We start from the raw sequence: 9,407 nt of genomic DNA, 5'->3' as shown, positions 1-9,407 counted from the left end.
TTTAAAGGCATTAACTCTCATTTGGAACTTCCATAACTAGCCTCAACTTCCTTTTTGCCTCAATATCGAACCCTAGCGTTGAGTGTGAAGATGTTGGAGTTTTGTTGGTTGTTTTGTACATCTTTGTGGTGGAAGAAGGTCCTTGAAGAAGGTGGCGTTGCATGCAATCTTGAAGATCCAGAAACTCCTCCATCTTGTGTTTCTTTTGAAGGTATGAAGTCCATACGTTGCTAATGTTCTTCTTAGATCTTTTTAAGATGGGTTTTATGAGTTTTTTATCCCAAATATTGGTCCTTTGTGAGTATGAGGTACTCTAGAGCATTATAGTTGTCCTTTCCAGCATTTTAAGTCATCTAGATTCATAAAAATGGTTGCTTGATGGTCCATTTCCAACTATGCAAGAACTTGGTGGTAATTATGCAAGAATTTGGTGGTATTAAGTATGGTTTAAGTTAGGGTTTTGAGGTTAAGTCGTTATTTGGGATCAGATATGTGAAGTGGACTTAGTGGCTTAACCATTTAAGCTCTTATTATTGAAGTTTAGGCTTATGTGGACTAAGTTGGGCGTACCCATCTCGAATGCAGTGTGTACTGGCCAAAGGTGGCGTACGATGGGCGTAGTTCGAGTACGCTGGGTGTACGCAAGTTGTTGTCCGCCATTGACTTTTGTTGGCTTTCTGGGTTGGGCCATATTTGAACTATTAATTTTGTGGTCTTTTTGCGCACTAGTCCTTTTGTCATTGGGTCATTGTTTGGCTTTGGGCCTTCTTGGATTTAGGCCTATAATAGGGTTTGGGCACCAGTTAGGATTTCGGGTCATTGTAGGCTTTTGCGTATCTTTGGGCAAGGTTTGGTTGTGGTTTTGTCCTAAATATTAATAAATATATTGCTTGATGATATTTAGTGCGTAGGTTTCCCGGATCAGCAGTTCGAGCATTTATCTAGTTGTTTTAGCAATTGAGGTGAGTCTTTGTAACAACCAGTTATTTCAAGTCAATGAAAGTCAATAAAAGTCAAACCAAAGTCAAAGCTAGTCAACTACGTCAAACAAAAGTCAAATAAAAAAAATTTGGATTTAAATATGAAAATTCAAATTGCTTTATGGGTTTTCGGTATTTGGAATCATATCCCAAAGCAAAACCGAAAGCACCTAAATTGAGGTGGAGCATGGAAAGGAAATGAGGTTTCATTAAAACGAACATGTCTAGCGACATAAATGCGTTTGGAAGATGGGTCAAAACAATGATAACCATGATGGGAAGTGTTGTAGCCCAGAAAGACACAAGGAGTGGATCGAAAATCCATTTTGTGTTTGTTGTATGGACGGAGATGGGATAGCACATACAACCAAAAACCCGGAGAAAAGAAAAATCGGGTTTGTGTCGAAAGATGTGTTCGAAGGGTGAGATGTTGAGAGTGTTACGAGAGGGCATGCGGTTGATAAGATACACAGTTGTTTCAAAAGCAAAGTGTCAAAAATGTTGTGGAACATGACATTGGGCGAGTAAAGTAAGCCTAGTTTCGACTACGTGACGATGTCTTCGTTCGACAAAACCGTTTTTCTCACTTGTATGTGGACAAGAGAGTCGATGAATGATACCGAGGAGTGAGAAGAACTTAGAGAGAATTCGGAATTCCCCACCCCAATCAGTATGAACAGTTTTAAGCTTTGTTTGAAATTGTCGTTCAGCCATGACCAAGAAAAGTTTAAAAGTTGGGAAAACATCAGATTTTGATTTTAATGGGAAGAACCACATGAAACTGTAAAACTAGTCAATACATAACAAAAAATAATTGTGACCATCAGTAGAAGTAATAGGTGTAGGGCCCCACACGTCACAAAAAACAAGATCTAAAATATGTGAACTTTTGTAAGAGGAAGATAACAAATGTAATTTAGATGATTTTCCAATAGAACAAGAGTCACAAGCAGCAATAGAACATTTATTTGTTAAAGGTAGATTGTATTTAGATAAAACAGATTGTAAAAGTTGGTGATGTGGATGCCCAAGTCTTTGATGCCAGGTTTGTGAAGAAGTGTGTTTGGCAGAGAACGCAATTTTTGGAAGTGATTGAAGCTTGAGTAGAGGAATTGAGTAGAGTCCACCATTACTTGGACCCGTGAGGAGGGTGCGGTGTGTAGCTGTGTCCTTAATGACAAAAAAAGAAGAGTGAAATTCAAAATAGACATCATTGTCTAAACAAAATTTTTGAACAGAAAGAAGGTTTCGTTTGATATCAGGAACATGAAGAATATGTGTAAGAGAGAAGACTTTATTTGGTGAGTAAAATTTAGAAGAGCCTATGTGAAGGATGGGTAAACCCTTACCATTGCCAACATGGAGATTATCCTCGCCATAGCAAGGCTCAACATTGTCAAAACCAGAGAAATCATGTGCCATATGGTGGCTTGATCCTGTGTCGGGGAGCCATGATGTGGATCTTTGTGAGCGATATTTTGCATAGTTAGCTGATGGTGGTGGTCTTCTGAGTGTGGCAGGGTCGCGATTTGGGCACTGAGACGGAACATGTCCTATTCCGCACCTGTTACATGTACTAAAAACGGTATTTTGATTAGAGGCCCAAGAAAACTGACTACGATTACCTCCCCCATGATTTCTGTTGTTGAAATCTCCTTGAGTGCGATTAAAGTTGTCTCGTCCTCTTCTGTTATTCTGACCGCGTCCACGAGGATTACCAGACCTGTTAGTGTAAAATGCTTGAGCACTTTGGTTGTTAGTTGGCTGAAGTTGAACGCCAAGCTGAGAAAGAAGTTGTTGTAAAGCCTGCAATTGATCTGGTGAGGAAGTAAGAGAGACAGGTGGGGTTGTTATGCGGCTTGTTGTTGTAGCCGTGAAGGCTTAACGGGTGAGACCGCAGGTGTTGATTTCCGGACCATATAATCGTGATCAGATAGAAGACCATGCAATTCGAAGAAAGCTGTAGGATTTTGTCGAGTCAAGATGGTTGATTTGAGACCATTATACTCTTCCCTAAGTCCGGACATAACAAGCATGACTAAGTCCGAAGATAACAAGCTGTAGGGGACAAAGTAAACCCAAACTTGTGGGAGTTATGAGTAGTCTTTTCAATTGTAGAAAACACTGTAATAGGATCCATGGAGGAAAGAAGAAAAAAAAGAGAGAAAAAGAGGTAGGGTAGGATTACGAGATGTGCTAATCAGGGGCAATCTTTGTTTGATGCTTGTTTCATGTGCGATGTTTATTGTGCGATGGAGTTTTTTTTTTTGGGCGGTAGGGTTAGGTTTGTTTTGATCGGCTCTGATACCAAGTTAATCTTGGTAAATAGAATTGTATTATGAATTGTGTTAATCACGTATTACATCAGGTGGATATATAATTGAGTCATTTACACTCTAGTCCCTATACTAACAATGATTACAAATATTGTCTAATAGTTTGGATGGATAGGTTCGATCCGATCCAATTAAGTAAATCCAAATTGATTTTGGTTTTCAAAATATGTATCCGAATTGTCCAAACTAAATTATAATCTGATCCGATCCAATCCAATTACAATTCGGTTGGATCGGTTTTAGAATTCGATTTTCAAAAACCATAACATTTTAAAACAACATATAATTATAATATTATCCAATTTTTTACAGAAGAAGAAAAAACAAATTATGTATGTGTGATTAAAATTTTATAAAAAACTACTAAGAAGATATATTATAATTTAATATTTAATAGATAAAAAGCTTTCAAGAGAAAATACATATTAATTTTTTTTATTAGGTGAAACTTTTTGAACTTTTTTGAAAAAAATAAATTATAAATTTAATAAATAATTATAGATATATTAAAAATAAATAAATGATACAAATTTTTTCGGTTTTTTTTACTATTCGGTTCTTATTTTATAAACCAAAACCTTTCTGTAATCCAAAATAATAATTCGGTTTTGGTGAAAACCAATCCAAAAATCCGAATATTCGAACCAAATAGTCCAATCCAAATTGTCCAGTTGGACAATTCGGTTTTATCCAAATAGTGAACAACCCTACCTGCTCTTCATACTATGTTGTACTTTCAATTGTAACCTTCGAGTTACAAAGTCGATCCTTATTGGAGACTCCTGCTCCTTCTTAAACAGACTTAACTTAAGATAAGTTCTTTACTTCGATTATCGTAACAGACTAACGGGTCATGTTCTAATGACCTCTCGTCATATGAAGCAATTCTTAGACTCAGGTCTTTTTTAGTTAGAATCCAGAATGGAAGACACCTTCCTTCATGTTGTACTGTGGTATAATCACATTCTAGCAAGTAGCACGTCTAGCTACAACTTCTTACTTTAACGGCGATCGTGATACTTCTATGGATCGTTTCGATTATCTTTCACTTCAGTCTTCTGGCTGAAGTCAGATGTTACATTGAATTTGGTTCTCTGAACCACGTAACATACTTATCTTAGCTAGGCTCGATTTTATATGACCATTAGGTTTGGAATAACCATCATCTTCTTAGTCATTACCAAAACGATGGTAACGACAGACATGAACAAAACAGAATCAATTACTAGCGCCTTGGTAACCTTGTGACTTTCCCTGATCCAAGTGTGAGTCCTGTGCTTCCGGTAGTATAGTCATCTACTACCTTTCACACCTACTCATATTCGTCCCAAGTATTGCCTCGCAGTCCCCAAGTTCTTAGCTTCTAAAATCACAAAACGATTTAACACATACGAATGTGTCCAAATAATCAAAAAATTTCCCTGGACTCTACTGGGACTTCTTTCATGCGTATCTTCAACAACAATTCTGATTCAACTCGGTTGGTAGTGGAAACGCCAGACGAGACGATAGGACAACATCAGGAATTACACAAATCGTTCTATCATCCCGCCAATCAACTTTGTACATTTGGATATAACGTAATCATCTAGACGTACTGTTATATTATCAGACCTATTCTAAAGCAAAGATACCACTCCTACGATGTCTTCTGATAGGTATCATTCATTATCGTAAGCCTTCTCATTTCCTCCATTTACTCAGTTCAGTATGAGTCTTCACCATGATGTTATGTTTACGGAAGCATGCGTTCAGCGTATCAGGACGAGAATATAGATAGAGAAGGTTTAGACGTGTAATCCTCCTTATTATTCTGAAAAGTTACATGTCAGTTCTAATATCGTAATTAAACGTTTAGAAATCTGAACACATAAAATTTTCAGAACCGGTCGGCAATAGACCATGGATCCAATCAAATAATAGCATCATAAAGCATATAAGGCTATAACATAAATCATTTAGCACATAAAACCAATTTAGGCTATAACATAAATATAGCAGACACTCATCTCACAATCATCGCTTAGCATTCTAAGTTTAAGTCTAGAAATTTCCTAAAATTCCTAGTTCGCTTAAACAAAAGTTATGCTTGAACGTAGAAATTACAAATAAACAAGTAATTGATTTGATTTAAAATCAATGAAGGGAAGTTGGTTGAATTTGGAATACACCACATGAATTTCTTAGTTAACTTATCATTAGACAAAATCGAACAACACTTGTGATTTAATTTAACGTGGTTATAGCAATTCATAAGCAAAAATCACCTCAACTCTTCTTTTTTATTAAAATTATTAGAGGAGCTCAAAACACATTTTCTTAATCAAAGTCACAAAACCAATGAAGCATGTAATTTTGTGAAAATCAACTAGCATTAAGTTTTAAGAGTCATCACGTCCAAAAGATAATCAAATGCTTACATTATCATTATGGAGGAAATATTTCCATGGTCTAAATGAAATGAAAACAAACATATAAACCATTTGTTGATTACTAACTTGAGGGTCCATTCTTAGCCAAGAAATTAACCAACAAAACAAACATTCATTCATCCAAGCTCATGATTAAGGAAATAAACACAAGAAGATGTTTAACTAGAAAGCATTCCCATAAATTTCAAACACAAGATAATATGAAGTCTTCAAAGTAACTAATCATCCATGGGTTTAACCAACATCAACCAAACATAAATTTATCCTAGCATGGCCAAGATTAAAGAAATACAAAGTAGATTAGAGATACCAAACATTGTTCAAGATGAAAGATGAAAGAAATCCACCAATCTTCAAAATCTTCTTAGAGAGAAAATGTGTGTTTTTCTTCCAAGAGTTCGTCTCTTTTCTCCTCCAAAAACCCAGTAAAAACCTCTCAAACTCGGATGCAAAAGTCCACCAAAAGTGTCCACCAACTTTCCCCAAGTAGAGGCTAAACATCAAAATCTGGGTTCTCACAGCATGATCTACGCGGACCGTTTGTACATCCATGCGGACCGCGTGGATGTTGCCGAATGGGCTATTTAGCCCATTTGATTGGTCTTCTATTTTACTCCTTTATTCCTTGGTTCAGCCCGCATGCAAAGGTTCTTGAAAACCCAATTGTGTCTTCTATACTCTCCCAAGATGGCCTATTTCTTCATTTATCTTCCATAACTCAAATTCAATTCACATCATCATCATTCTTCATCCAAAATTAAGCCTAATCGCACCACTTCAAGTCCACAAATAAACCGCAAGTTTCCAAAGGTCCCGTATTTCCTCCATTCCTCCATGTTGAATAATCTTCGATAAATCATGCAATTAAACTCAAAAGACTAGAAAGTACCCGATAAAGATGAAAAGTAACAAAAAGAGAAAATATGCATGAAGATTAAATAAAATGTGATAGAATGATCTGATATTAAACTAGGAAACGAAGTAATAAAATGAAACTATCATCTATTCAAATCTCTTATCCATAACTCTCAAATATACTTAATGCAAAATTTTATTTTTAACGTCACCCATATAATTAATTTTTTAGTGATTTTCGATTCGATCTTCAACGGTAGATGGTTTGAAACGTTTGAGATGTTCTAAAAGTAATTATGAATATAATATCTTTAATATACATTATAAACATAAAATTACACACAATTGGTCATTAACACATGGTGGTTCGTGGTGGTTTGACCGCCGAACTCTGACTAATTTTTATCAATTGTAACATAGCGAGTGGTGGTGGTGATGGCGGCGGAAGTGTGTAGGTGGTGGTGGTGGCGGGTAGTAGAGATAGGTGGTACTGGCAGGTGGTGATGGGTTGGTGGTGACGGGTGGTGGTGATGGGTGGTCGTGATGTTTGGTGGTGGTGATGGTGGGTGGTGGTGATGGTGGTGGGTTGTAGTGGGGGTGGTGGAGGCGAGTAGTAGTGATGGGTGGGTAGGTGGTGAGGATGGTGGTGGTTGGTAGTGATGGCGGGTGGTAGTGGCGAGTGATGGTGGGTGGTGGTAGTTGGTAGTGATGGTGGCGGGTGGTGGTGGTGGTAATGGGTGGTGGCGGATAGTGGAGGTGGGTGGTGGTGGCAGGTGGTAGTGGGTTGTAGGTTGTGGTGGTGGGTGGTTGGTAATGGTGGTAGGTGGTGGTGCGTGGATGGTGATAGTGAGTGGTGGGTAGTGGTGGTTGGTGGGTGGATGGTGGTGGTGGTTGGTGGTTATGGGTGGTGGGTTGTAGGTAGTGGTGGTGGGTAGTGGTTGGTGGTGGTGGGTGATGTTGGTTAATGAGTTTTTTTAGTTGTTTTTAACTATTTTTTTATTTATATGAATATTATTTTATAATTTTAATTAAAAAATATTGTGTGGTCCAAATTTGTTCTCAAATGTTCCCGCGATAAGAAATGTTATCGAATGAATGCTCATATATATATATATATATATATATATATATATATATATATATATATATATATATATATATATATATATATATAGGGGACGGTTCACTTGAGATTAAAAAAAATAGAGATCTTGAGATTCAACATCAGGCACATAATTCTCATTTGCCACTCTAACGCTCCAGCGTAACGGCAGTAGCGGAGTATGCCTAATCATAAATGATTATATGGCAGAGAGCTATAATCATATATAATTATACATCTTTATATATTTATGCATAATCATAAATGATTATACATATATGTCTGTTCACAGATTGAGTAATCATATATGATTATGAGAGTCTGGTAGCAGAGGTGGCGGTGGTATAAGTGACGGAGGTGACAGTGGTGAGGTCGGCTGGTTTTAGAGGTGGTGGTAGTGGTGGCGGCGGTGGCATTTGTGGTGGTGGGGATGGTGCGGGGGAGAAAGGAACGGGCGGAACTTCTCTCTCTATTTTATTTTTAATCTTAACGGAACCTCTCTCTCTCTCTCTCTCTCTCTCTCTGTGTATATATATATATATATATATATATATTCTAATTATAGGGATTAATGTGAGCCAATCATTTAAAAACCTAAAAAAAAATGTAATATTGTAATCATACCTATAGCCATAAGTAAAGAGAAAAAAGAAGAGAAAGGAATGGAAGAGAAATTTCTTTTGTGTTCCCGAGTTGGAGAGAAGTGGAAGAAAAGTTAAACATTTTGTTATTTCTCTCCAGATCCTTCCAAAGCGGAAGGAAAGTGATGAGGGAAAGTGATCCTTCTATTTTTTTCTTCCACTTCCTTCGTTTAATGAAACTCGAGAACACCAAATTATTTTACTTTCTTCTCACTTCCTCCCATTTTCTTTTTTTTCTCTCGTTAAGTTGAACTTGGGAACAGGGTATAAATGACCATAAATCACATATTTCATTCTGCATGTGCCTCACCTCTCCACTGTTTCCTTCTCTCTCTAGAAACGATGGGCTACATCCCCGTATAATCGCCGATATGAATTTGTGCCCTTCAATCCAGGTGCGGTTTTGTACCCTTAATGATCGACTTTGTACCTATAAATTAAGGTTCATAGCGTTCTGAAAAGTAAAAAACTATTGTTACAACGATGTCCTCTTCTGTTGAAAGAGAAACCATAGTCTCAAGGGTCCTTGATCACTTTCTTCCCTATTTGATTTGATTTAATTGTTGCTATGAGGTAAAAGACTAGCTTTCTTAAATCTAATTAAATCACTTATAGTAATTTCTTTTAATTTATATCATAATTGCTTTTAGATTGAGGGGCTTGTAATATTAAAATATGTAAGTGACAGCAGGTTTGACATGGTTGTTGTTTATTCAAAATGCATAACAAGTGTTCAATGGATTGCCTCAATGAAAAAAAAATCCACCAAAAAAAGCTACAAATCATTTTTTTTTGCCTAAGGTAAATTTAGTCTCATTGACATTTTATTGAATGGATCCAATATGTATTTGTTTTTCATGTTTTCAGATTTTTCAAGCTTTACCTAGGGATTTGCCATCCTTAAGCTCGGCTCCTTTTACAACTCCAAGCATAAAGCCATTCTTATAAAATGTAATTCGCTTAGAATGGATTAGCAATATATTCCGTTAGAATGTGTATAGTTGTATTAAAATGTATAAGAATATTATTCTGTAAGAATATGTATTAATCTACATTCACAT

Source organism: Lactuca virosa, chromosome 6 (genome assembly GCF_052849685.1).
Source record: "Lactuca virosa cultivar CGN04683 chromosome 6, Lactuca_virosa_CGN04683_v6, whole genome shotgun sequence".
Taxonomy (NCBI): Eukaryota; Viridiplantae; Streptophyta; class Magnoliopsida; order Asterales; family Asteraceae; genus Lactuca; species Lactuca virosa.
Note: the sequence above shows the minus strand (reverse complement) of the source record.